This window comes from Hipposideros armiger, unplaced genomic scaffold (assembly GCF_001890085.2).
Source record: "Hipposideros armiger isolate ML-2016 unplaced genomic scaffold, ASM189008v1 scaffold_589, whole genome shotgun sequence".
Classification (NCBI taxonomy): domain Eukaryota; kingdom Metazoa; phylum Chordata; class Mammalia; order Chiroptera; family Hipposideridae; genus Hipposideros; species Hipposideros armiger.
In genome coordinates this window covers 894,771-921,785 of record NW_017731939.1, presented here as the reverse complement: position 1 = coordinate 921,785, position 27,015 = coordinate 894,771, and the positions used below count along the sequence as shown (strand labels likewise).

Genomic DNA, 27,015 nt, shown 5'->3' with positions numbered 1-27,015 from the left:
AGTAATCAACAAGCTCCCAACAAACAAAAGCCCTGGACCAGATGGCTTCACAAATGAATTTTACAAAACAGTCAAGAAAGATTATCACCTATTCTTCTCAAACTATTTCAAAAAATCCAGAAGGTGGGAAAGCTCCCAAACTCTTTCTATGAAGCCACGATCACCCTGATTCCAAAACCAGACAAAGATAGTACAAAAAAGGAAAATTACAGGTGATAGCTCTGATGAATATAGATGAAAAAATCCTCAACAAAATCTTGGCAAACAGAATGCAGCAATATATTAAGAATATCATACATCATGACCAAGTGGGTTTCATCCCTAGTATGCAAGTTTGGTTCAACATCCGCAAATCAATTAATGTGATACACCACATCAACAAAAATAAAAATCATATGGTCATATCAATAGATGCAGAAAAAACATTTGACAAAATACAGCAGCCATTTATGATAAAAACTCTTAGCAAAGTGAGAATAGAGGGATGATATCTCAACATAATAAAGGCCATATATGATAAGCCCACAGCAAACATCATTCTCAATGGGGAAAAGCTAAAACCATTCCTCTTAAGATCAGGAACAAGACAAGGCAGTCCACTTTCTCCACTTTTATTCAACATAGTTCTGGAAGTTCTAGCCATAGCAGTCAGACAAAAAAAAGAAAGAAATAAAAGGCATCCACATCAGTAAGGAGGAAGTAAAATTGTCATTATATGCAGATGACATGATACTATATATAGAGAACCCCACAGACTTCATCAAATAACTATTGGAACTGATAGACAAATTCAGTAAGGTAGCAGGATACAAATCAATATTCAAAAATCAGTTGCATTTGTATACACCAATAATAAACTGTTGGGAGAAGAAATTAAGAAAACAATTTTATTTACAATGGCTTCAAGAATTATAAAATACTTAGGAATAAATTTAACCAAAGAACTAAAAGACCTGTACTCAGAAAATTATAAGACACTGAAGAAAAAAAAAAGAAGATATAAACAAATGGAAACACCAACCATGCTCATGGATATGAAGATTTAATATAGTTAAAATGCCTATACTGCCTAAAGTAATATATAGAGTCAAATGCAATTCCTATAAAACTACCTAGGGCATTTTTCACAGAAATAGAAAATATAATGCTAAAATTTATATAAAAACAAAAAAAGATTCCAAATAGCCATGGCAATCCTAAGAAATAAGAACAAAGCTAGGGATATCATGCTACCAGACATTAAAGCATACTACAAGGCTACAGTAATCAAAACAGTATAGTACCGGCATAAAAGTAGGCACATCAATAGAACAGAATAGAGAGCCCAGAAATAAATCCATGCATATACGGTCAGTTAGTCTATGACAATGGAAGCAATAATTTATATTGGCGTAAAAATGGTCTATTTAATAAATGGTGCTGGGAAAATTGGACTGACACGTGCAAAACAATTAAACTGGACCACTTCCTTATGCCATATACAAGAACAAATTCAAAATGGATTAAAGACTTAAATGTAAGACCTGAAACCATAAAACTCCTAGAAGAAAATATAGGGAGTAAATTTGCAGATGTTACCCTGAGCAATATTCTTACTGATACATCCCTGAGGGCAAGGAAAGTAAAAGAAAAAATGAAAATATGGACTACATCAAACTTAAAAGTTTTTTCACAGCAAAGGAAACCATCAATAAAACAAAAAAGAAGCCTACTGAATGGGAGAAGATATTTGTCAATGAGATATCTGATAAGGGGTTAATATCCAAAATTTATTTTTAAACCTTCATGAACTCAACACCAAAAAAACAAACAACCCAATTAAAAAATGGACAAAGGATATGAAGAGACATTTCTCTAAAGAGGACATACAGATGGCCAACAGGCATATGAAAAAATGCTCAACCTCACTAATCATTGGAGAGATGCAAATAAAAACCACAATGAGATACCACTTCACTCTGATCAGAATGGCTATCATTAATAAATCAACAAACAAAAAATGCTGGCAAGGTTGTGGGGAAAAGGGAACCCTAGTGCACTGTTGGTGGGACTGCAGACTGGTGCAGCCATTATGGAAATCAGTATGGAGGTATCTCAAAAAACTGGAAATTGAACTACCTTATGACCCAGCAATTCCACTCTTGGGTATCTATCCAGAGAAACCCAAGGCATTAATTCAAAAAAATATATGCACTCCTATGTTCATTGCAGTGCTATTCACAATAGCCAAGACTTGGAAAGAACTGAAATGCCCATCGGTAGATGAGTAGATTAAGAAATTATGGTACATTTACACCATGGAGTATTACTCAGCTATAAAGAAGAGGGCAATAGTTCCATTTGCAATGATATGGATGGACCTAGAGAACATTATGCTAAGCGAAATAAGTCAGTCAGAGAAAGACAAATGCCATATGATCTCACTTATATGTGGAATCTAAAAAACTGAATAAATGAGAATTGTAAACAGAAATAGTCTCAGAGACACAGAGGAAAAACTGATGATTGCTAGATGGGACAGGGGTAGAGATGAGGGAGAAGGGGAAGGGATGAGACAATACAGATTGGTAACTATAATATGGCCTCAGGGATAGACAAGAAAGTCTGAGGAATATAATTAATAATGTTGTAAATGTTTTTTAGGGGGCCAGATGGACTCATGTCTTGTTAGGGAGACCACTGCATAGATGGTGTAGAGGCCTGACCACCGCACTGTGTTTCTGAAGCTGATGTTGAATTATAATGTATGTCAACTATAATTTAATATGTATATAGTTATGGGATGTGGAGTGTAGTGTGGGAGTGGAGTAAAGGAATTGGAATAGATATGTATTATATTGGGGGTGGAAGGTCAGTGGATGCGGGAAGGGGAGTTGTTAATTTGTGAGGGGTGAAAGGAAAAGAATTGCGTTGTTCTGTACACCTGAAACCCTGAAACTAATAATAAAAAATAAAAAAAGAAAAAGCCACATGAAAAAGAATGAAAATAGAGTGCTAGTTCTCACCATATGCCAAAATTAACTCAGAATGGATCAAAGACCTAAATATAAGGCCTGAAAGACTGTGTTCTATTTTAACACATTTTTTTCATTTAAATAGTATTATTTATATTTTGACACCTATTTCTAGAGTTAATATGTATCTTATATTCCATCTGAATAAGTGGTATGAAATTCATACCACTCTCAATTTCCTCTTTCTTTCCATACATGGCACCATTGATATTAAAACATGTTAGCTGAGAAAACAGAAATTATTATAAAAATGTGTACTAATATTATTTATAGACCCTATTTACATAAACACTGAGTTCTAGTATTTCCTTTCATCATCAGTCTTTTAATTGTCCCCATCTTTCTTTATCTTAGAAGACACATTCATTTTACTGGGATATTTTTAATTATCATATTTTAAGTGAGTATTAATGATTACTTTGCCTACTCTTTTACGTGTATTATGGCAGAATACAGAATTCAATTTCAAAAATAATTCCCTCTCAGAAAATTGCAAATAGAGCTCCATTAATTTCTGATGCCAAGATAGCTGCCTCTTTCAATTGAACAATTATTTTGGAAAAAAAAAAGAAATATTTGAGACTTAGAAAATTGAATAAATGCAAACAACAAGTTGCAAAAAGATGATTTCTGAAAAACTGCTGAATTTGAAGTATGAGTAGAGAAAATCTATGATGTTTTTGCTTCATATTCTTATGCCCCAACCCAGCTTGGTCGATATTATTTTCAGTATACCAAGGCAGATCTGGCCATAAATGCAGAAATAAAGCTGCTTAAATGGGTTGACTTGATTTGGACTAGAGGGTACAAATCACTTGCAAAAGTAGCAAACAGGAAAAGTCGACAACTTGTTTAACCTGAGATTGTGATCCCAGTAGGGCAGTGGCAGAACAGAGAACTAGCCAGGAATATAACAGAGGCTCTTGGAAATGAAAGAGCCATTGAGAGAGGCTGATAACGATCACATATCCTTGACTGATGAAGTGGCTATACACACATTCAGGGGAAACCACTGGATAGAAATCAAGTTCTCTGCACAACCACATCTGAATGAGGTTTCATGCGGCAACAGGGAAGACGTGAAATGGCCCAAGTTCACACATTTCTAGCTGACTTGGAAGCTACAAGCTTACATTGGCAAGACTTGAAAGGATTCAGTGAAATGTAAAATTCATGAGAGAATTGAAAGCTGCCTGAAATTTGAATATGACACCTGATCTATACACAGATCCATTGGTAGAAAGTGGAAATTGTGCTGGGCTCAATGTATTTAATCACATTTGACCATCCGTGACTGACAGTTAAGCTTTGCAGACACAGCACTGACCTGTACCAAGTCACAATAAACATTTTTTTTTAAATAATTAAAATCAACTGAACAGAGATATCATTGTCTTCATACCATGGGAGAAACATATTTCACAGATTAAAGGTAGAAAAGAGATCAGTGTTTCCCAGAAGTCAGGGCTCAGGGAAGGGCATTGATTGTCCGGGTTCTAAAATAAATTTGGGCACTGATGGAAATGTTCTATATCATTGCTGTGGGAATAGTCACATGACTGTATACAGCTGTCAATCTCATCAAATTGTACACCAAAAATTGGTTAATCTAATTTTATGTAAATTATTAAAACTATAATTTATTGCATCCATGTAATAAAATTCACTTCACTAAGTAATAATGGTGTGGTGTAGTTTAAATTATGAAAGTGTAGTTTCATTGTATTAAAAATAATATTTTCCCAAACTATGATTTAACAATATTTACTGTTATTTTATCATTTATAACAAATAATCATGATCGATAACTATTGATTCAATAAAGCACCTTCAGTTTTTCTTGATGTTACATTTCCAGGATGATAGGGAAAAGCATGAAATTTCTATTCCCTCTTGATTTTTTCAATATCTTATCTAAGAGACATGTGCTTAAATTACATTTGAGGCATCTAATTTGAGGATGGTCTTAGACTTCTTGTAATGAATCACTTTTTCATTTTTACTAATGATATGTGATTATAGTTATTTTTTTTTACCAATAAAGATTTAGTTTTGATCCTTATTCTCTCTTTCTGTTTAAATTACAAGACCAATATTCCTGAAAAAAAAATTCCTGGTTATCAGTGATACATTATCACTAAATTCTGATATTGAATTTAAGTATCCATCTACCTTGATAAGAATTTCAGACTTTTCAAAACTAATCAAATTAATAAAAAATTTTAGCTATTGTTTCCATTGTGATGCAATTAATTGCAATCAGCAATGATGCTGGTGTTAACAAAAGCTGCATTTGGAAAGTGTAGTTTCATCATAAAGAAAATTTCAAACTTTTGAAGTTTCATAAAGAAATCTTAATTTATTAATCTGAATTCAGATTTTCCAAATCTGAATATAATCCCTTAGTCCAAAATAAATACACAGTACTAACCACCCAGATATTTTCCAAAGAATAAAATTATTAAAATTTAATATTATTAAAATGCATGACTCTAAAATATGATCATTCATATCAACTTTCTCAATAATAGTATATTTTAAAATCTTCTACTAAGTCTTGCCTACCCTAATATAGTCATATGTATTTCCTCTTTTTCTTCATCTCAGAAATACGATGGTATAATTTTTTTGTTCTCAATTTAGTAAATATGTAGTTATTTTATCACAATATTCCAAAAGGCCACTTTTCAGAATGCAATTTATAGTAGTGAAAATATTCAGGATAAAATAAACATACAATAGTAATGTGGAAGTTCTTATTCTAAATGAAAACTTTGATCAAAGATAAAGATTTTGTTATTCTGTTTGTTTCATTTTTCTTTTCTTTCTCTTATTTATTATATTTAGCTGTACTTAAAAATATTGTTGTCATCATAATGCATCCTAAGTATAATAGAATAAGAAATAATCTCATATTAAGGCAGGAGACATTTATATTAAAATTTATGTGGGCAGATCACTTCAAGATTTATATTCAAATGAGAAATTAGGAAGCTATCCCTTGCTTGAACCTTGTTATAATAAAATGTATACCACTACCTTGTTGTTCACTTTAAATTAAACATGTCTTATCATAGAATATGGTATTCTAGAGCCATCTTCTAAGATATTTTATATGACAGATGCTCATACTTTATTAAGTAATGATGATAAGCATATCTAAACATACTTGTAACTAGAAATTCATCATAACTGAAATTCTGAATACATTTGTTGCCTTAGTTCTTTGTTTATCCATTTGCATTTTCTCTTCATGCCCATTTTCATTTTTTACTTTTTAGTAATATTGTTTTGACAGAACCATTAATTTTCCAGACATAAACTCAGAACTCTGTTCTTTCATTTGCCTGTTTCAGAAGCCAGAGCCCACACTGTTTGCACCATAAACCTAGTCGTATTAACTGAGATATTGTTTTTTTATTGAGTTAGATATCTTTTTATAGCATAATTGAGAGAAATTTGTTTTCAATGGTTAAATTCTAAAGTGGCAATTTGTGTTCCTAATATTAAATTTATGTATCTTTCCATATTAATGTGCATTATGGTCATGAAATCATAGTGCAGAAAACCATTGTTAAGTGACTTCTAAATCCAATGCATTTTAAGTTACATTAACTAACTACATATCAACAATTCTCAAAAAATATATATGTAGAAGAAATTTGTCTGAAGTTGACCAAAGTTATTTTGGATATAAAGCAATTCTTCTAAAGCTTGCCAAAAATTAGGAGAATAAATACAAAAATATCAATTAATTTTTAAATGAATATTTGACAAGATAAATGTATATGATGATATATGTTAGATAGAATAGATTACCCTAATAAATAACATTGTAAAAACAAATACTTAATTTTTTAAAATCTTCAGTGATTATATAATTTTTATGTATTTATTACATATGTGCAAATATTTCAAATATGCTGTAGAACTTCTGCACATAAATCCTACTTTACATACAAATTCTTCTTGCACATATATCCTTTTCCATGAGGTCCAAAGTTATGCTACATTTAAATGGTATAACTAATAATGAAATAATATATATACACACACGTGTATATATACACACACTTGTATACGCACACACACATACATATTTTTAAATATTGGTAATTAAAAAATATATTGGTAGTTGTGCACAAGTATCAGCAGTTGATAACTGAATTTAGTATGTGTACGGATATAAAGACATAAAAGGCAAGAGCAAATGCGTTAACATTAAAACCCTCCGTCGGGGCCAGCCAAGTGGTGTGTTGGTTAGGAGTTGGCTTGGGATGCCAGCTCTGAGCAGCAGGGCCCCAGTTTGGATCCCAGATGAGGGCCAGTGATGCTGTGCCCTCTACTGTTAAGATGGTGAACAACAGCTTGACCTGGAGCTGGGCTGCTGTGAGGTGCCAGCGACAGCGTACGCTGCAGCCCTTGCTGCAATGGGCTGCTATAAGCTACCCTGTGTGGCCAGCAGCTAGCGTGAGTGGCTGGCAGCCAGTGTGAGCTGCCAAGAGCCGCAGTGAGAGGCCTTCCAGAGGCTGGCAACCAATCTGCTACAGTGGGGCTGGCCCGCAGTGGGTGTGAGCTGCAGTGAGCCGCTGTGAACGGTGTCAAATGGCTGGTGAGCGACTGCCTCACCTGAAAAGAGTGCAATGATAATACCAACATGGGTCAGTGAAATGACATCCTCCAGAACTAGACTGAAGAACAAAAGGACAGCAACTTGTCTTTTCCCCTTCCTTATTCCCCAATGCTGTTCCCCTCCCCCAATTGCCCAATTAAAGAAAATCAAAGAAACAAACAAACAAAAACCCTCCGTTGGACACAACTGTTCTCACAGATTCATTGCACTCAACAATTGCGCTATGAAATGCATCTTTACTGTACTAAATCACACATACTGGTGATAGGTTATGGTAAAGGGGGAAGATACTGAAGTGATGAGTCATGATACTTAACAGTTAAGATATTTGAAAATTTGTGTGCAGTGAATCTGTGAGATCAGTTGTGTCCAACGGAGGGTTAAAGTCACTGGTAGAGAAAAATATCTAAGGAGGGAATGTGTAGTATGTCATCATTTAAAGTTCTAAGCTTGGAGAATATGAATGTTTTAAGAAAAACATTATGGAAGAATAGAATAATTGAAATAATAAAAACTAAAATAAACAATCAGAGGAGGGTGAAAATTAGCATATTATTGAATTCTAAGTATAAGAGTTAGTGAGGAAACAAGGGACTTCTATTTAAAATAGAAATCTGGTGGTCAAAAAATTCCCCATCTGCCAACTTTCTACTAAAGTAACATACAAAGGCAGATATAAAATTCAACAATAAAAAAACTAAGGATTAAGACCATTGGGGAAAAATTAAATTAACAAAAACTATTGGGCCCTGAAGTACAAAAAAATAGGGTTTGCCAAAAAGATATTACAGGATTTCTAATAATCTTCTCAATAATATTTTTGGGAGATAATTGTTTACAATGTGTAACTTCTAAAGTGGAAAGTTTTGTTATTATTATTGAATTTATCTTTGCATATTACAGTATACAGTATTATGGTTATCAAGTCATACTGCCAATTGGATACCTTTAACTCAGTGGTAGAAGCACTGACCGTTCAAAGGAGGGAGATGACAAGCAAATGAGACAGCATTACAAAACATAATAAAAATTGTAGAAAGATATGAAGATAAAAAAAACTTAGAAGTGATGAAATTTATATAGTTTTCTTAAAAAATAATTTCTAAAAAGAATGGAGTACATAATCTTTTCACTTTTTAAATACTGAATTTCTTTTTATGTAAGAAGACCAGGATATGGAATCATTAAGACACATTTTGAATTAGATGAACCTCAATTATATGAAATCAAAGGAAACTTTTCTTAATTCAACAGATATGAAACTGTCATTCAAAAAAATAACCACCAGCAGAAATTAATTTAAAAAACTAATTAAAATGGGAGAGAATAGATGTTAAAGATGATTCTTAAAATAATACTTACATAAATATACCAATAAATGAGTTAATCAATAAGTGAATCATATATTCATATAATTCAGATCACTCTTAGAGTTTTGGTTTGAAAAGAGTAGCCACCAAAATACACAGCAGTCACAATGACAGACTTCCTACAGAGAATTCTGAGTTAAACCAAGTCTAAAATATCATAAAAACCTGGACCCAAAAAAAAATTCAACATAAAGTTGGTCTTCCTATATGGTACATTACATGTTCCCTAGTAATTACACAAATTGATGTCCTTGCAAAGTATCCCACATTGAATTGATGGAAGAAATAAAATTTATCTGTTTTACCTCATTACAATCTGAAAATATTTCAAATTACTGGAATAGGTTGGCTCTATGCTACCACAGAAAGCTTTTACTAAAGCAGCTGTGGCACTTAATCCTTGTTAAGGCAGCTCCTGTGGGTCTGTTGCCTTGTACAGGATCTTAGGTCCTCAGCAAAGAATTCATAGCAATGTACTCTGAAGACCATTAAGCTAGATCTAGGGGGCTGTAGCACCCTCTGACCATCTAGCACTGGAAAGGGGGAAGGCTGCTCTCTGCTGACCCAGGTCAGGGGCTGAGTGATGGGGATGGAATCTGTACCCTCAGAATTGAGGGGCTGTGATGAGAGAGAATCTGCTACCAAGTCCCACAGATAGTCTCCCATCAGAGAAAAATAATTCCTCCTGAACCACGTATCCTTCTATTTCTTAGGGGAAATTCAGCTCCATTATAATCTAATGGGACCACCATCGTATATGCGGTTTGTTGTTGATCGAAATGTTATTATTTAACACATGACTGTATTCTTCTTAGATTTTTAAGAGAAGTGAGGTCACAAGGCAAACCACTGCCCCCAAATTGAAGAAATTGACAGATAAATACAGCAGATCACAACTTACTGAAGCAGAAATTCATGAGAACCAGTGACAGAAATGCAAATTAAAACAGCAGTGAAATTCAATTGCACACCTATTAGAATGGTTAAAATCCAGAACATCAAAAAGTCCAATTACAGACAAGGATGTGGGTCAAAAGGAACTCATTCATTGTTAGTATCAAAGATAAACACATCCAAACATTCGTGAATATAGTGAAAACAGATTTTATTCAGTAATTATTGACAGTATAGGAAAGGTCTCATCACCATTTCAATTTCTGCAGAGGTGATGGGTTTTTTAAAGGGAGAATAAGAAAGGGGAGAGAGAGAGAGCACTCAGTAGAGTGAAAGAAGTGAAAAACATTGTAAACGAGATTAGGCCAGATGTGTTTGCTAACTGGCTTTTACTGAAGTTACTAATCTATCCTCTAACTGAGACTGGGAGGCAAAGGTATCTTCCTGATGATTACATTTCAATGGGATGGACCTCAGGTCCTTGAGAAACACAATTCTGCTTTTTAGGAGGTATATATTCACAAATGTAAGCCCTTTTAGTAAACACTCTAAGAAAGGGTGCTCAGGGGCCTCTCATCAGAAATTGGCTAAAACACAGAGTAAATTTTCCTGGCAATGTTGCGCTTTCTCAGGCAGGCATTTTAATGGGTGTCTGGGGTCATCCTAGAAGCACAGCCTTATGCTGAGAGAAGCCATTTAGAGTTTAATCAAGTCTCTTAGTACAGAGGTTTGGGTGGAGTTGTTCTTTGCCAACTGTTCTGCAGTTTTCACTAATGGGAGAGCAAAATTGTACAGACACTTTAAAAGGTAGTTTGACAGTTTCTTACTAAAACTGAATGCAATCTTACCATAAGATCCAACAATCATATTCCTTGGTATTTACCTAAAGGAGTTAAAATCTTAGGTCCACCCAAAATCCTGCACATGAATGATTATAACACTTCCATTCATAATTTATTTATTTGAAATTCATAATTCCAAAACTTGGAAGCAATCAACATGTTCTTCAGTGGACACATGGATTAATCATTGTGGAAATTCAAACAATGGATTATTTATTTCCCAAAAGAAATGAGTTATCAAGCCATCAAAATACATGGAGGGAACATAAATACATATTACTATGTAAAAGAAGTCAGTCTGAAAAGGCTACAAAATGTGTGATTCCAATTATACAGGATGTCATTTTAGAAAAGGCAAAACTATGGAAATAGTAAAAGATCTGGGAATGGTAGGAGGGAGAGATAAATATTACAAGAATAAAAGATTTTTGGGGCAGTGAAACTACCCTGTCATTCTATAATGGTAGACACACGTCCTTATACCTTTGTCCAAACCCATAGAATGTACAACATCAAGAGTGATCCCTAATGCAAATTATGGACGTTGGGTGATAAGAATATGTCAATGTAGGTTAATAAATAATAACAAATGTGCTAATTTGGTGGGGGGATGTGGATAATGGTGGAAGCTATGCATACGTGGGGTCAGGTGGGATATGAGATATCTCTGTACCTTCCTCTCAATTTTGCTGTGAACATAAAATTGCCTAAAAATCAAATTCTATTTTAAAAATTGGATAAAATCATGCTGAGTGATACACAAACTGGACATCGGAAGCCTTCAGAAACCTCATCTTCAAAGAGAATCAACAATTGTGAAGACCTGGACAATACTTGATAGTTTCTCCTATAGCATCAAAAGGAGTGACTGAGAATAAAAATGTCCCACTGAATTAGAACCAAAACATTATACTGTAGCCATGGTAACAAGTACTCACCAGAAAAGTTTAAAACTGTTCAATGACAACTTGGCTCAGTGAATATGCTTTCATAAAATAAATCAGTTTCAGAGTCTATCTTCTGAAAGTCAGCCAAAGGGATAAACTTACTTTAATAACTATACCTTAATGTGCCTACCACTAAACAATAATCACACCAAAAAAACACGCTTTTATATATGATGAATGGAAACTTCTGATGCCCCAGGAAAATCCACCAATATTTGCACTTCATGCTGCCAAGAAAGCCAATACTTGATCATCATGCTACTCTGCTCAAAGAAACTATGTCCAACCAGCGTAATCTCCACTTTATTATAGTACACAATATTTTCTGCTTTATCTTTTCATTTTATTCAGTGGTGATGTCATTATCCAGCAACATCTTAATTCATTTAAAATTTTAGCATATTTTAAAACTTAGTTTAAAGAGTGTTGAGACCACCTCTAAGTATCTCAACTAAAAAGACAATCTCTTCTAATTATAATAAAACAGAACTACACTCACAAGAGTTTCACTAAGTAAACTGCTGACATTACATAAGTAAGGATCTCAGTTTTTGGCAGTTATTCAGAATTTTAAGTCTTTTGAAATCAAATTTAGATATTCAAACACTTAGATAAGATTGTTGTTGGTTGTTTGGCATTGAGAAACCGATTATTAGAGTTCATTGTAGATTTGCTGAAAATTTGAAAATCTTGAAGAAATTGGTTGCTTTAATAATTGACTACAAATCATGCAAAATAACAACAACAAAAAAGATTTAGAAATTCCAAACAGATGATTCCCATAGAAGAAATGCAAGCAAACAAACAAACAAAATTGTCAGAAATGTACTTTCAAAATGGCACCAGTCCCACCCAGATTATTTTAGTTGAGTTTTACAATACATTTAAGATATAGTTCATGTTACACTAGTAGCAACAACTACACTAATATGGAGAGTAGGGTTGATACGCTTATAAGTTCTATTAGAAAAGTAAGTAAATTTGTTATCAAAACCAATGAAGATAGTTCTAAAAAGGAAACAATAGTTCAGGCTTACTGATAAGTAATAATATAAAAATCTTAAATAAAATTAACAAAACATATAACTGATCTTTGAAATAGCATCACAAGATCAAATTTTTCATTTTAAATAAAATATAGTTCTATATTAGGAAACCAAGCAATATAACATTCACATTAAGAGAATAAAAGAGATAAAAACAATTATCTGCATCTATACTGAAGTTATATTTGTTAAAATTCAACATCCAGTTTTAATTTATATAGAACTCATAATAAAATTCAAACTATATGTTATGTCCTTAAATCTAAATATGCATATATATGAAACATAATATAATAGAGTGCCCTTTTCATACCAGATATTTAACAGTGATTGGATTTACCTGTCTGCATAAATAGACTAAAGAAAATAATAATTAGTTGTGGTAGGCAAAATAATAGCCTTCAAAGATGTCCATGTCCTAATCCTTGGAATACATGACTATGTGATATTACATTATAAGGAGAATTAAAGTTGTAAATGGAAATAAGGTTGCTATTCCACTGACCTTAGAATAAGGAGATTTTTCTGGACCGTCTGGATGAGCCCATTGCAATCAAAGGGTCCTTTAAATGTGAAAGCTGGAGGGAGAAGAGTTAGTGTTAGAATGATGTAGCATGAGAAACACTTCACTGGCCGTTGCTGCCTGTGAGAATGGAAGGGGACAAGGAGCCAAAAATTTGGGAAGTTTAAACATTTTGTTATTACAGTATTTACTGAGGGTAGAGTTATATAATTGGAAAATCTAAGAGAACATTGGAAACATTACAAAAATAAAACTTTTAATTATGACACTAAAGAGAATAAGTTTATAATAATCAACTGTTTTCCTGTCCAAAAAAAAATATATGCATAGAAATGAATTTTAAAATGTGAACATTTATGTAAACACTTTAACAATTGACATATTCTTGAAGAAATTAAAATACAAATACTCAGATAAAAATTCAATTCACAGATATAAGTTCTATATTAATCTATATATGATCCTGATTCTAATAAAAAATGCAAAACTATTTTTGTAAACAATCAAGCTGGGTGAAAAATATACATGTAAGATTTAACAAGTAATTCTCAAAAAAAAAAAAGAATAAGGGAACATTATCTCTTTCAGATGTTAGAAATCCACCATACTTTACACAATGTGGAGCTGTTGAAATAATAGGGGAGAGAAATCAATGTTACAGAATGAAAAACTCAAGAATAGACTCAGATATGGGAAGTAATATACAAGTCTTTACAATTGGACATAATTTGACCTAATTGTCCAGAATATAAGAGGCTCTTCTTTTCATAATCTTATCTCAGAATCAATCTTGTTAAGCCCCAACTCAATATGAGTAATATAGTCTGATTTTAATAATTTATGACAATCTGTTTTAAAAAGATAGTAATTTTTAAATGATTTGACAGTTCTAATGCTAAAATTAAATATTAATTAAAACAATATTTATCTAAGCATGCATTAAACCAGAAACTTGTCCTGTGTGGAAACATTGGATTTTTCATAAATGTCATTTTCCAGATTAGGGCTCAATGATAGGTAGGTAAAATTTCCAAGTCCTGTCAATACTAATTAACATTTTAATTGGATAATGACAGACTTTTGCTGGAGAAAGTTCTACTTCAAAAAATTAATGTGACCAGCATTTTTCTGGCTTTTTCACATTATGAATGACATCATTTGCATTAATTTGAAAGCAACTATAAGGATCACCCTGTAAGTACTTTCATCAGCTGGAAAACCCTTTTTTCTGTGTTTCCTTGCAGTATTCTTAAGATGTAAAAAAAAAAAATCATGTACTCCAATATTCATCTGAATTGTTCTAAATATTTTTCATTTCGCTTTTACTGACATACATACATGTCTCTTCCACTGGCATCTGCATTGTCATTCTGCATACAACTGAGAAGATACATTTGAATAAGAACAATATTGCAGAAGGAATACATTTAATAGGAGTATAATAGTTATTAGTAAATTATACATTAAAAATTTTTGCTGAAAGAACTGCAGTTAAGCTCTGCAATATAATTTCCATCAGAAAAACATAATGATCTTAACGAATCAAATCCAAAAGACTGTTCTCACTCAAGTGGGTAGGTTCATTTTCTATGCAATTAGTTAATTATTTAAAAAATCCACTCATTTTATTGGTGCATACTTTTAAAAAGGAATGTTCATGGTTACTTTGTCTTTTAGATATGTTTTTACTGAAAATGCAACAATATTGTAGCAAATGTTGAGGTTTTCTGCTTCTAAAGAATTTTTAAAATATTAATTTCTTGATTCATAAAAAATAAATATAAATGTCGCAGAAGAAAAAAAATTTCAACCTCCTGTCATTTTTGTAGTTACATATATTGGATATTATATATCTCCTAGGTAATATTTGAACATAAAACCTTACACCTGACAAAGTGGTAGATAATAATTTTATCTCCAAAGCAATTTCCTCTAAAGTATGTCATAAAATTGAAGGAAGAAAGGATAAAGACAAAAAAAAAAAAGCAAAGCTTTTGTCTGCATCAAATTGGAAAGCACACAGGTATCCACTCGGTCAGTATGTATATTGGAAATTTTGGAATGAGTCAGAATGTTAGTATGTTTCTTTTACTCCTGACTCTCTTCATCAAAGTATCACTTTGAGAGTTACCTTGTATTAATTTGAGCCTTTGAGCATTACTGTGCCACCCAACCTGAGTGTTCAGATGGCCTTCATGTGGCCATCAAGCTCTGAGTCACAGATGGAGATATGCATATAATCATGTTCCTTGCCTCAATATTTAAACGTGTATGAATATAGCTGTAAGCCTTAGGAAGTCCCCCGAAGGACAAACTTACCATGTATTTCAAGTGAGGTTAATGGTGAAAGAGGAAACTGTGAAAAGACAGAAAGTCAAAACAAACAAACAAAAACTGTACATGGCAGCTCCTTGCAGAGAGCAGTATAAGGTACTAATTAATGAATATCCTCATCCCAAGACAGGCAGCCTCATATCCTCTAATGGGATGTCAGAACCTGTAATTGCTGTGTTCCCCATTCCTCTTTTTCTATCTGAGAATGTTTTCTTGCAGTTGGTGTATCTATCATGTTCCACTATTGCATACTGGGTGTGTATAGAACAGATAGCTTGTCCTTTTAGTGCATAGGCCTGAAAAAAATGTACCTGATGGAAAGACAGCTGCATTTTTCCCACTCTCTAGGACTTTTGAACTGTGACTGGATAGAACTTGGGTTGTCTGGGAATTTGGGTTGAACACATTATGAGAAAACTGTGTTCAATGTGTGAGAAAGAGAATGAATCTAATGGTTTGTTACAGGGAACACAACAGGAATATGTAGACATTAATGGTGTTTGTCAATGTCTGGTTCTTGATTTCTGAGTAGGGTAGCCAAATTTAGCAACTTGTTAAATTTGAATTTCTGATAACCCAAGGATACATGTTTATATGTCCTATTTTACATGATATAATTCATGTGTGTGTGTGTGTGCGTGCATGCACACACACGCTAAATTAAAATTTAAGTGGACATCCAGTATTTTGTCCAGTAATTTCACTTCTGTGGCACATGGCAGACTCCACTTGCCAGACTCATTGCATTTAAGAAAAACCATTTGACTAGTTTCACTAAGGAGCTTTGAAGAGAGATGGCATATGTCACCTCTGGGTAAAACTCTCAGTATGCAACTCTCTTCTCTTTTCCAAGCTCTCTTATCCAAGTAGACTTCAAATGATATGTTGGAACAAAATGGAACAATCCTGTATTTCTAGCTCACTGTCTCCTTTAGTAAGTGAGAAATCAACGTTTACTCTTACACAACTGATACCCAATCATGAGTATTACACCCAAATTTTATCTTCTTGCTTTTCTCTATGGCTTCATTCTTTTGCTACCACTTAATATTATCTTACCAAATCTCACTCACTTGCCCTGCAACCTCCCTGTGCTTTTGTGTTACAGCAAAATTGCATAGAGATTGGTTGGATAGAGGAATAGCCTCATGAATGTGAAGAAAAATAAAACAGCCATGATAGCTTGGAGAAAAGTATAGAATTATAATGGCTTGGTTCTAGTAAAATTTGCATGTCCAAACACCATCCTTTCCCTCAAATAATGTTCCACTTATTTTTTCCCCACTGTGGAAAAAGTAGCAATAGATCTAGAAATGATACATTCCTTTCTAAGAACATTAGTGTGTGAAAAAATGGAGCTATTGAAAAGATCATTTCAATAGTGCAGTTTGTACTTCTCTAGAGACAAAATAACTTTATCCTGTTTGTATGAATTGGCAGAATATATTGGCATTGTGGCACATGACTCTTGCATCTACATATCAGACTGGAATAAAAGCAGCACAGTCATCCAGCATTATGTTTGAGAGCTGGAATTTTAAATGCTTGTTGAGAGGAGAAAATTTTTGAAAAGGCAGAAAGGAAATTATACAAATAAATAAAAAAACAATGAAATTATGAGGCATAAACCAATACATTTAATATCGTGGTAGGAAGAGACACCTTAGGAAAGTCAAATAGAATTTCACCTTGTTGAACATTTTGTTGTTTTGTTTTATTTGAAACTTGGTTGCATTATTGTGGTCCCAGGCCTCATAATTTTAAATATGGGAAAATTCTAGGGGGAAATGACTCCATGTCAGCAATTCTAGGCAACAAGAGGAAATTACCTCAGGAATTGAGAGAACACAAGGCAAAGGAACTGAATTGGCTTGTCGCATACATCAGAAGTATAGACATAATTGAAACCATTCCATGGCGTAATAATGGAAACTGAAATATGCCTCAGACTTTGGTCTTTCTTGTTTTGCTAACATAATGAAGAACTATTGGCACAGTGTACGTCAATTTTGTTTTGATGTGACACATAGCTGATATTTCAAAAAATCAAATTAATTAAGTGTATTGAACTATCTACTGTAATGTATGCTGTCAATAAAATTGACACAATTCATGAAAAAAAAAGATCTGCCTATTTCCCACATTAATATAATTGACATTCATTTGATCAACCTGTGTAAATATTCACATAAGTCACTGGAGATCTGCCAGTGTTAGAAGCCAAAATTAGAGTCACTTTTTTCATCACTCATTCCTCAAAGTTAAAAATACTGAATAATCAATCAATAGCACTGGAGAAGCAATTCTGTTTTAACATTATCTGTCAAATAACATATTTGTAACCTACTAAGGCAAAATATGTTATGAGATGAGAATATGTGTGTACTCATAATTTAGAGTATTGTTCAAAAAGAATCGGGCCAAACTCATTTATTCAAATATGTATGCCTGTGTGTGTGTGTGTGTGTGTGTGTGTGTGTGTGTGCTTTATGTCATCTTACTCTGTTGTACTCTGGTTGAAAAACTGTATCAAAAATAGAGACAACAGAAATATTTAACTCTATCAACATATTTCATTTGTTAATAAAAATGATATATATTGAAAGTGTACAACATGATTTGATATGTATATAGTGAAAGATTACTACAGTCAAGCTAATCAACGTATCTCTCATAGTTGCCATTTTTTATCAGAGCACTTGAAATCCACTCTTAGCAAATTTCTAGTATTCAACTATATTATTAACAGTATTATTAACTATTGTCACCATGCTATACATTAGATCTCTAGGCTTATTCATCTTACATACCTGCCACTTTGTACCCTTTGACCAACATCCACCAGCTTCCCTCATGCTCCAGCCCTGGGTAACCACCCTTCTTCCCTCTGCTTCTATGTGTTCCACTTTTTTAGATTCCACATATAAATGTAATCGAGCAGTTTATTTTTTCTTTCTGCATTTGGCTTATTTCACTTAACATAATGTCCTTCCACTTCATCCATGTAGTTGCAAATAGCTGATATCCTTCTTTTTAAGGCTGAATAATATTCCAGTGTACTTACTTGTATACCACAATTTCTTTATATCTGCCTCTGTCAATGAACATTTTAAATTGTTTCCATATCTTTGCTATTTTGAATAATGCTGCAACAAACATGGGGGTGCAGATATCTCTTCAAGGTGCTGATTTCATTTCCTTGGTGATATAGACCCTAACAAGGGATTGATGATCGTATGACAGTTCCAGTTTTAGTTTTTTTGAGGAACCATACTGTTTTCCGTAATGGTTGTGCCAATTTACATTCCCACCAACAGTGTCAATGATACAGGGATTCTTTTTTCTCTACATCCTTGTCAATACTTATTTTATTTTTACGAAAATAGTCATCCTAAGAGGTATTAGGTGATATCTCATTTTGGTTTTGATTTGCATTTCCTTGATGATTGATGATGTTGAGCACCTTTTCATGTACCTGTTGGCCATTTACATGTCTGCTTTAGAAAAGTGTTTATTCAGATCAAATTTTTTTTTTTTGGACATGATGCCAAAAGTTCTGGCAACAAAAGCAATAAAAACAAGTGGGACTTATAAAGCACTTCTACATATCAAAGGAAAACAGTCAATAAAATGAAAAAGTATCCTATGGATTGGAAGAAAATATTTGCAAACCATGTATCTGATAAGGGGTTAAAATAAAAAATATGTAAAGAACTCATACAATTAGATAACAAAACAACAAGCAATCCAATTAAAAAATAGGCAAAAAGGGCCGACCGAGTGGCGCGATGGTTGAGAACTCGCTTGGGATGCCAGAGAGCCCCGGTTCGGATCCCACATATGAGGGCCAGTGACACTGCCCTCCACAGCTAAGATGCTGAACAACAGCTCAACCTCGAGCTGGGCTGCCATGAGTCGCCGGCGACGGCGTGGGCTGCAGTCCCTGTGGCAGTGGATTGCCATGGGCTACCGTGTGTGGCCAGCAGCCAGCGTGAGCGGCTAGCAGCCGCAGTGAGCGGCCGTCCAGAAGCCGGCGACTGATCTGCCTCGCCAGAGAAGAGTGCAATGATAACACCAACTTGGGCCAGTGAAGCAACATCCTCCACAAATAGATTGAAGAACAAAACGACAGCAACTTGTCTGTTCCCCTTCCCCCAATTCCCCTGCACTGTTCCCATCCCCCCAATTCCCCAATAAAAATCTTTAAAAAAAAATAGGCAAAAAAACCTCCATAGACATTTTTCTACTGATTTATTTCTGAAATTTATTATTGTATCTCACATATTTTTAATTAGGAAAAGGAATTTTACCTATGTGATTGAATTCTCAGATGAAATTTTCAGGTGTTAATTCAGGAAATACTTTGTCCTATAGAAAATGTGAAAACAGCACATTCAGATTATATAAAGTATTTTTAAATATTAAAGTTGTAGATAATTATTTTTGAAAAGCATTCTAAAACTCTGGATATAAAATTGTAATATTATACAACCAGAGACTCCAAAATATGAAACCCCTTATACCTATTTATATCAATATCTACATATCAACATTATTACTATCATAACATTATTATCAAAATAAGATTATTTCTTTCCTATATTTAATATTAATACCAAGTTAACTGAAGTGGTTAATATATTTATTTTAATTTGTTGGCTTATATTAAACTGAAGGACAATATCTTTAATCTTACTAATTTTGTACAATTAACACATATCCATCTCTAGTAAATTCAGTTGTATTTGCTAATAGTACTAAATACTGTGCATCATTATCATAAAACAAAATAATTAAAAGTCATATATGTAAATATTTTATTTATGCATTTACTTAAAAAATTATTGAATTCTTATCATATGCTAAGCTCTATGATAAAAAAAGATGACCAGGGCAATTTTAAGACATATCATTTTAAGTAATTAGAACAATGGCATATAATTACTTTTATAACAACTTTCTAAGCGTATCAGCAAATTAGATCATATTAAAATGTCTCACGTTCCTTATTTGATTACTGAAAACAGTTCACAGAAATGCTAAAAATTGGTCAAAAATTAGCACAAAAAGTTAATAAAATAAGTATCATTTGTTAAAATCTGACTTATTTTGAATTATTCAGAGCAGATATTGATATTTCATCAAGGTTAATATTTAGACACCATTTCGATAGTCTGTAAAAATTCTGGACATGTATTAAACCAATGCCACTATGTGCAAATAATTTACAGGAAACTATATAAGCAATATAGAGATAAAAACATGATATCAATATAATGTTGATAGAAAAAAAACAAAGTAAAACTGATGAGAGAAATGGAGTATTACAAAACAGATATTCAAATTAAGATTTCTAATTTTTTAGGAGAAAAATTTTAAAATAATAGGTATATACACAATAAACACAGAAAATAATTTAAAGATCTTAGGAAGTTCCAGAGAAAACAATTAAACTATATTCTAAGATATACAATGGTATTTTTTCCCACTCTTTTTAGACCTTTAGATATTCAAAATATGTGCCAATAGCCCATATCTTCTACAATATTACTAGGAATATAGAAAGCTAGAAAAAGTAAGATAGAGCATGTTAGAATTTCATTTTTATTTATTTATTATATGCATAAAATCGAATCAATAAGGTTATTACCAAAAGATGAACAGTTGTATGTTCGTGATAAATTTTGAGGATTAATTTTTTCATTTTATATCTTCTTTTTTTCTTTAATACAGAATAATATTTCTGAAATCATAAAGGTTAAGTTTTTACTTTTTTATATTTTTAATTTTATCACATATTTTAATCTAAATTTTAATTTAAACTTTAAAATTGTATCAGAGATAAGTATTTTAGCATTATTTTCTTTCTCTATTGTAAAGCTTGATAATAATTACATCTGTCCTTAAACACCACAACTTTCTTATTTGCCTCATGTCTATTTTGATTCCCAAAATGAGTAAATGCCATAAAAATTGTTTTGAATATATAAATATTGTTCATATTCATGTGTTCATCACAATTATATTTCTTCCTGTTTTTGTTCACAATGCCATGACTCTCATACTTCTCAAACAAAAATATTGAATGTTTATACAAGCTCTTATTTCAGTTTATGAAAACTGCAATGCAAATTTGTTGCACTTAAATAAAAACTGAAACATGACTAAAAATTTTGCTCTGATAACCAGTGTTTAAGATCTAATATAGTCTATTTTTGCCAAGACACTGAAAACTTCAAATTAATTATAAGTACACTTAGAAACTCTGGGAATAAACTACCCATGCACACTAGTTCTTATGTTGCTGTTTCTTCAATAGTTTTGCCCATCTAAAGCTCATTTTTGGCAGATTTTTTAAGGATAAGCTCATGTAAACGTAACTCCCTAAGTACTTTCATATTGGTAATGTTCTCTGCCATTTTTTCTTACAAATTATCTTGCCTTACAAGTAAATTCTTCATCTACATTTTTATCTAGCACAGTGTGATGTTTTTTTTAAATTGTGATTGTGATCCAATTTTCTATCTTTTATAAATCGCTTGATCTATTGGCCTGGATATGCAAAGGATTTCTTTTTCCTATTCTTTAAATTTCAGAAATCATTCTATAACATTTATTGCACAGTTTCCTCAAAAGTGCAGTGTCATCTTTTTATATGTATTTCAAACCTTTTTTTCTTAATTTAGGAGTATTTGTTGAAATTAGTTTTAAGTTTTTCTTTTTTGAAATTATAGTTTTTAGTTTGTTCAGTTATGTTTGTTTTCCTCAGGTGTTTCTATTAAATATGTTTTATCTTCTTAAGCTACTTCAATATTTGCCACTTTCATGATTTTTTATTATTTCTTTCTTGATTTCATCTTTATTTTTAAAATGATCTTGTTTTACCTTCCTTTTTCTATTGAGTTTTCATTTTAGGCTTAATTTCTGATTTTTTTTCTATTTATAATTTTTTCCTGAATTCTATAAACTCACTTCTGAGTTTTTCTAAATCCGATATATTTTTGTTGTTTTTTTTTATATTGCATCATTTTCTTAATGCTTTTTAACTGAATTTAAAATAGACTTTTGATCTATTTTGTGGATATATCTTTGTCGTGTAATCCCATTGCCTTTAGGAAAAAAAAAGAAGAAGAAGAAGGAAAGCAGTCTATGAACTAGCTTAGTAATATCATGAAGCATGAAGTCTTTGGTGTTTTGAGAAGCTAGCCTGACAATCAGCTAAGATTCAGTGTGTCCTGTTATAAACAATTTCACAAAGCTTCAAGATCAAAGAAACTACCTGTGACTACGGCAGATTAAAACAAAAATAAATAATAAATACAAACACCCCTCCATTATTATGTCTGAAAGTGCACCCATGCACACACATACATTGCCTAAACCATAAAAATAGTCAAGCATCCCCCATGTTGGCTATTGTTAGTGAGGGCTACTGCCCTACTAATTACAGTGCTAGCCTCACTGTAGTGCCTTCTTCTAGATAAGATTTATTAAGATAACCAATTATAAAAGTATCAATTTTTTGGATAATGTGACAAGAAGGCATTGTCACTAAGGATACTAATAATGTTTGGTTTTTAAATTAAATTTATTGGGGTGACATTGGTTAATAAAATTATATAGGTTTCAAGTGTACAGTTCTGTAAGGCATTATGTGTTTGCTGCTCAAAGTCAATTCTAATCCTCATTTTCTTAACAGAACATAAGATCTGACCTCAATGTATTTCTGATATTTATTTAAATGTAAAGTTAGTTTCATTCAATTTTTAGGAAGAAGTGTAGTTCAGAAAATCTTTATTAGCTTCAAGGAGTTTCTGTTGTTTTCTTGGAATGTGAAAAAAAATATGGTTGTTTTCCGAGAGTTCCCATGACTTAACCTTATCTACAATTTTTTCTTTCTTTATCCATACCATCGTTGTCATTCTCAATTTTGTATCCACTCCCAGAAGTTTATATTAATATGTGTGCATATCTTGGAAGGAGCCAAACTGGTTTATGAAAATTCATAATTTATAAAACTTCCAGTACAATTTTGAACAAAGCCCAAATACTGGACCTCCTTGTCTTATTTTTCTCAGATAAAAAAATTTCAATATTTCACCCTTCAATATGAAATTAGCTCAGGTTGCCTTCTATTCATATTTTGTCAAAACTGTTTTATCACCAAAGAATTTTCAATTACATTGAAAGATTTGCCTTCATCTGTCAAGATAATTATATTAATATTTTCCCTTTTGTCTGTCATTTTTTTGAAAGATATGTTTTCAAGTGTCAATCTGTATTTGTATTAATAAATCTCCCTTGTCAGTGATATTTTATTATTTTCATATATCATTAAGTTCATTCTCTGATTTTTTTTCTTATATATTCACATCCACTTTTGAGAGAGATTGACTTCTAAATTTCCCTCACTTTAATGTCCTTGTCAGGATTTGTTACCTAACATATGCTGTATATAGTATATGCTATCATACAAAGAGGTGTTCTATTTTTTTTCTAGCCTGGAATATTATTTTAAGATTTGCAAGAATTGAAATTACTGTTTAAGTTATCTAAACCTAAACTTTGCTTTATAAGAATTTTTTTTAAAACTCTATATTCAAAAGATCTTTCAAATATTATATTTATTTCTGCATACCTTTTGAGATGTTATGGTTTTCAAGAAATTTGAGCATTTCATCTATGTTATTGAATTTATCATCATAAGATTTTTATTATATAATACCTCTTTATATTCTAATGATTTCATATTGAGTAATATTTACATGAAATATAATGCACCTATTATCACTGTACAGTATGATGACTTTTGACAAATATCTACACTTCTTTAACCACCGTTAGCATCAAAGTATAAAACTTTCTATTCACCTTTTTCATCTTTAAAATCAATCTTCATCCCTGTCCTCCAGCAAGCAGTGATCTGCTTTCTGTTACAATAAATTAAATTAAACTTTCCTAGAATTTAAAATCACTCAGACATTACTCTTTTGCATCTACTTGATGATGCTCAGCATGATTTTGAGATTTATCAGGGCTGCTACCTTTATAACAGTAGTTCATAATATCCCATTGAATGGATATGTTACCATTTGTTTATTTATTCACCTGGTTATGATCATTTAGATTGTTTTCAGTTTGTAGCCCTATATAAAGCTGCTATAAACATTCATGTAAAAATTTATGTAGATACTTATTTCACTTCTTTTCTATAAATACATCTGAATTACAGTTGTAGGTCATATAGTGATGTTTATGCTTAACTTTATTAAAACTGCCAAACGGTTGTCCAAAGTGATTACACAGTTTTACATTTCCACTAGCAAATTATTCCAGTTGCACAACCTCATCTGTAACACTTGGCATTATCTTCTTTAACTTTAGCAATTCTAGGATGTGTGTTACAATTATTGGCCATTCACATATCTTTCATTTCCCCTGAAGTGTCTGTTCAAAAATTTTGACAATATATATTAGGTTATTTGGCTTCTTCTTTTGGAGCTGTAGGAGTTGCTTGTATGCTTTGAACACATTATCTTGTGTGAAGTATATGTACTGCAAGTAATTCCTTCTAGTCTGTCACATTTTCATTTTTTAACAGGGACTTTGGAAGAGTGGACTTTTTTATTTTGATGGAGTCCAGTTTATCATTTTTCCTTATTTTTTTCATGGCTCATGCTCCACGTGCCTTAGTTAGAAATCTTTGCTCCCAATAATTGTAAATATTTTCCCTAGTTTTTAGAGATATGTTTCTAGTCTTTAACTTTAGGTTTATAATTTGATATAAGAAACAACTGATACCAAATACGCACAATCTCTTCTAGAAAAGAAACACTGCCTAACTCATCTTAAGCAGAATTAATCTCCTATTAAACAAAATACATAGTTTGTCAAAAATAATATTTTCCTTATTGAATAACATTGACAACTTAAGTCAAAACCATGAATCATATAAGGATGGGTGTATTATTAGATCTGTAGTAATTTTACCTCATTCCTTATATTAAGAATATCAATTTTCCCTCATTCCTGTTTTGTCTTGCAAAAGAGTCATAACATTTATTTATGTGTTTTAAGAACTCACTTTTAACTTTGCTGATTTTCAATATCAATCACCTGATTTCTATCACATTCTCTCTGCTCTTTTATTATTTCCTTCCTTGTCATTCTTTAAGTGGATTTTACACAATTATCATGATGTTATCAATCTATCATTTATAATATATTTTTCTTGTTATCTAATACATGCATTTAAAGCTATGACATATCTTCTAAACTTTGTTCTGCATGTACCTTAAAAGTTTAATATTCTGTATCACATTTACATATACTTAAAAATATAATTTAAAATTGTAATTCCAGTTTATTTTTTGAGCCAAATGTAAATAAAAATATCCTTTTAAAAGTAGTTGGGAATTTTCTGGTTTGCTTTATGTTATGGACTACTATCTGATTATCATTATGAACAGGAAAAAAAAACAACATTGATTTGCACTCTTGGAAATTTTTTTTAACATTTATGTATAGTACTTTCGTTCAATATTGAGAAATGTTCCATGTGTACTTGAAAATAATAGGGCTGGCCGAGTGGCTCAGTTGGTTAAGAGCTTGCTCAACAGTGCGAGCTCTGAGCAACAGGGTCACCAGTTCAGTTCCCACATGTGCCTGAGCTGAGCTGCCACTGAGCTGCCAACAGGTGGCAGGATGGCCCAGATAAAAAAAAAATAATAATGTTCATTGCCTTGGTTGGGAGAGGGTTTAGTTCATTAACATTAGGTCAATTTTCTTGATTGTGCTCTCAGATCTACTAAAGCATTATAGTTTTTTCTTTGTTATATGTTAACTATTAACAGTGGTGTATGGATATATTCCATTACAATTTTGAAAAACTATATATATATATATATATGATAAACATATATTTATATATGTATATATTTCTCTGTGCTTTATATATTTAAAATCTATATTAATATGTGCATGTTACATTTGAATTGTAATATATTCCTGTGTTTTTAATTACAAAATATTCCTCTATCTTTTAATAATGAATTTTCCTTAAAATATACTATGACTATTAGTATAATTACAAAATCTTTGGTTTGCTTAGTGTTTACATGACATATCATATATAGTTCTTTCACTTTTTAACTTTCCATATCCTTATCTATATAGCATATTGCTCTTGAAAGCAGTTGTGTTTTGCATTTTATCTGTCTTAAAAATTGTAATATTTTTCTTGAAATATTTTCTGTTTGATCTATCTAATTTTTTTTTAAAGATTTTTTATTGGGGGATTGGGGGATGGGAACAGCGCTGGGGAATTGAGGGAAGGGGAACAGACAAGTTGCTGTCCTTCTGTTTTTCAGTCTAATTGTGGAGGACGTTGCTTCACTGGCCAAAGTTGGCACC

At 32.1% G+C, this 27,015-nt stretch overlaps 1 long non-coding RNA gene across 2 annotated transcripts in view; it reads right to left on the bottom strand.

Moving 5' to 3' along the window:
• LOC109371728 (uncharacterized) overlaps window positions 1–27,015 on the bottom strand; it is a 112,467-nt gene that overhangs the window by 71,479 nt on the left and 13,973 nt on the right. For both annotated transcript variants that reach the window (XR_002121915.1, XR_002121916.1), the window contains exons 2-3: window positions 19,914–19,971; window positions 13,252–13,324 (exon numbers count right to left, since the gene is read on the bottom strand). This is a non-coding gene — a long non-coding RNA (uncharacterized LOC109371728). The remainder of the gene's footprint in view (window positions 1–13,251; window positions 13,325–19,913; window positions 19,972–27,015) is intronic.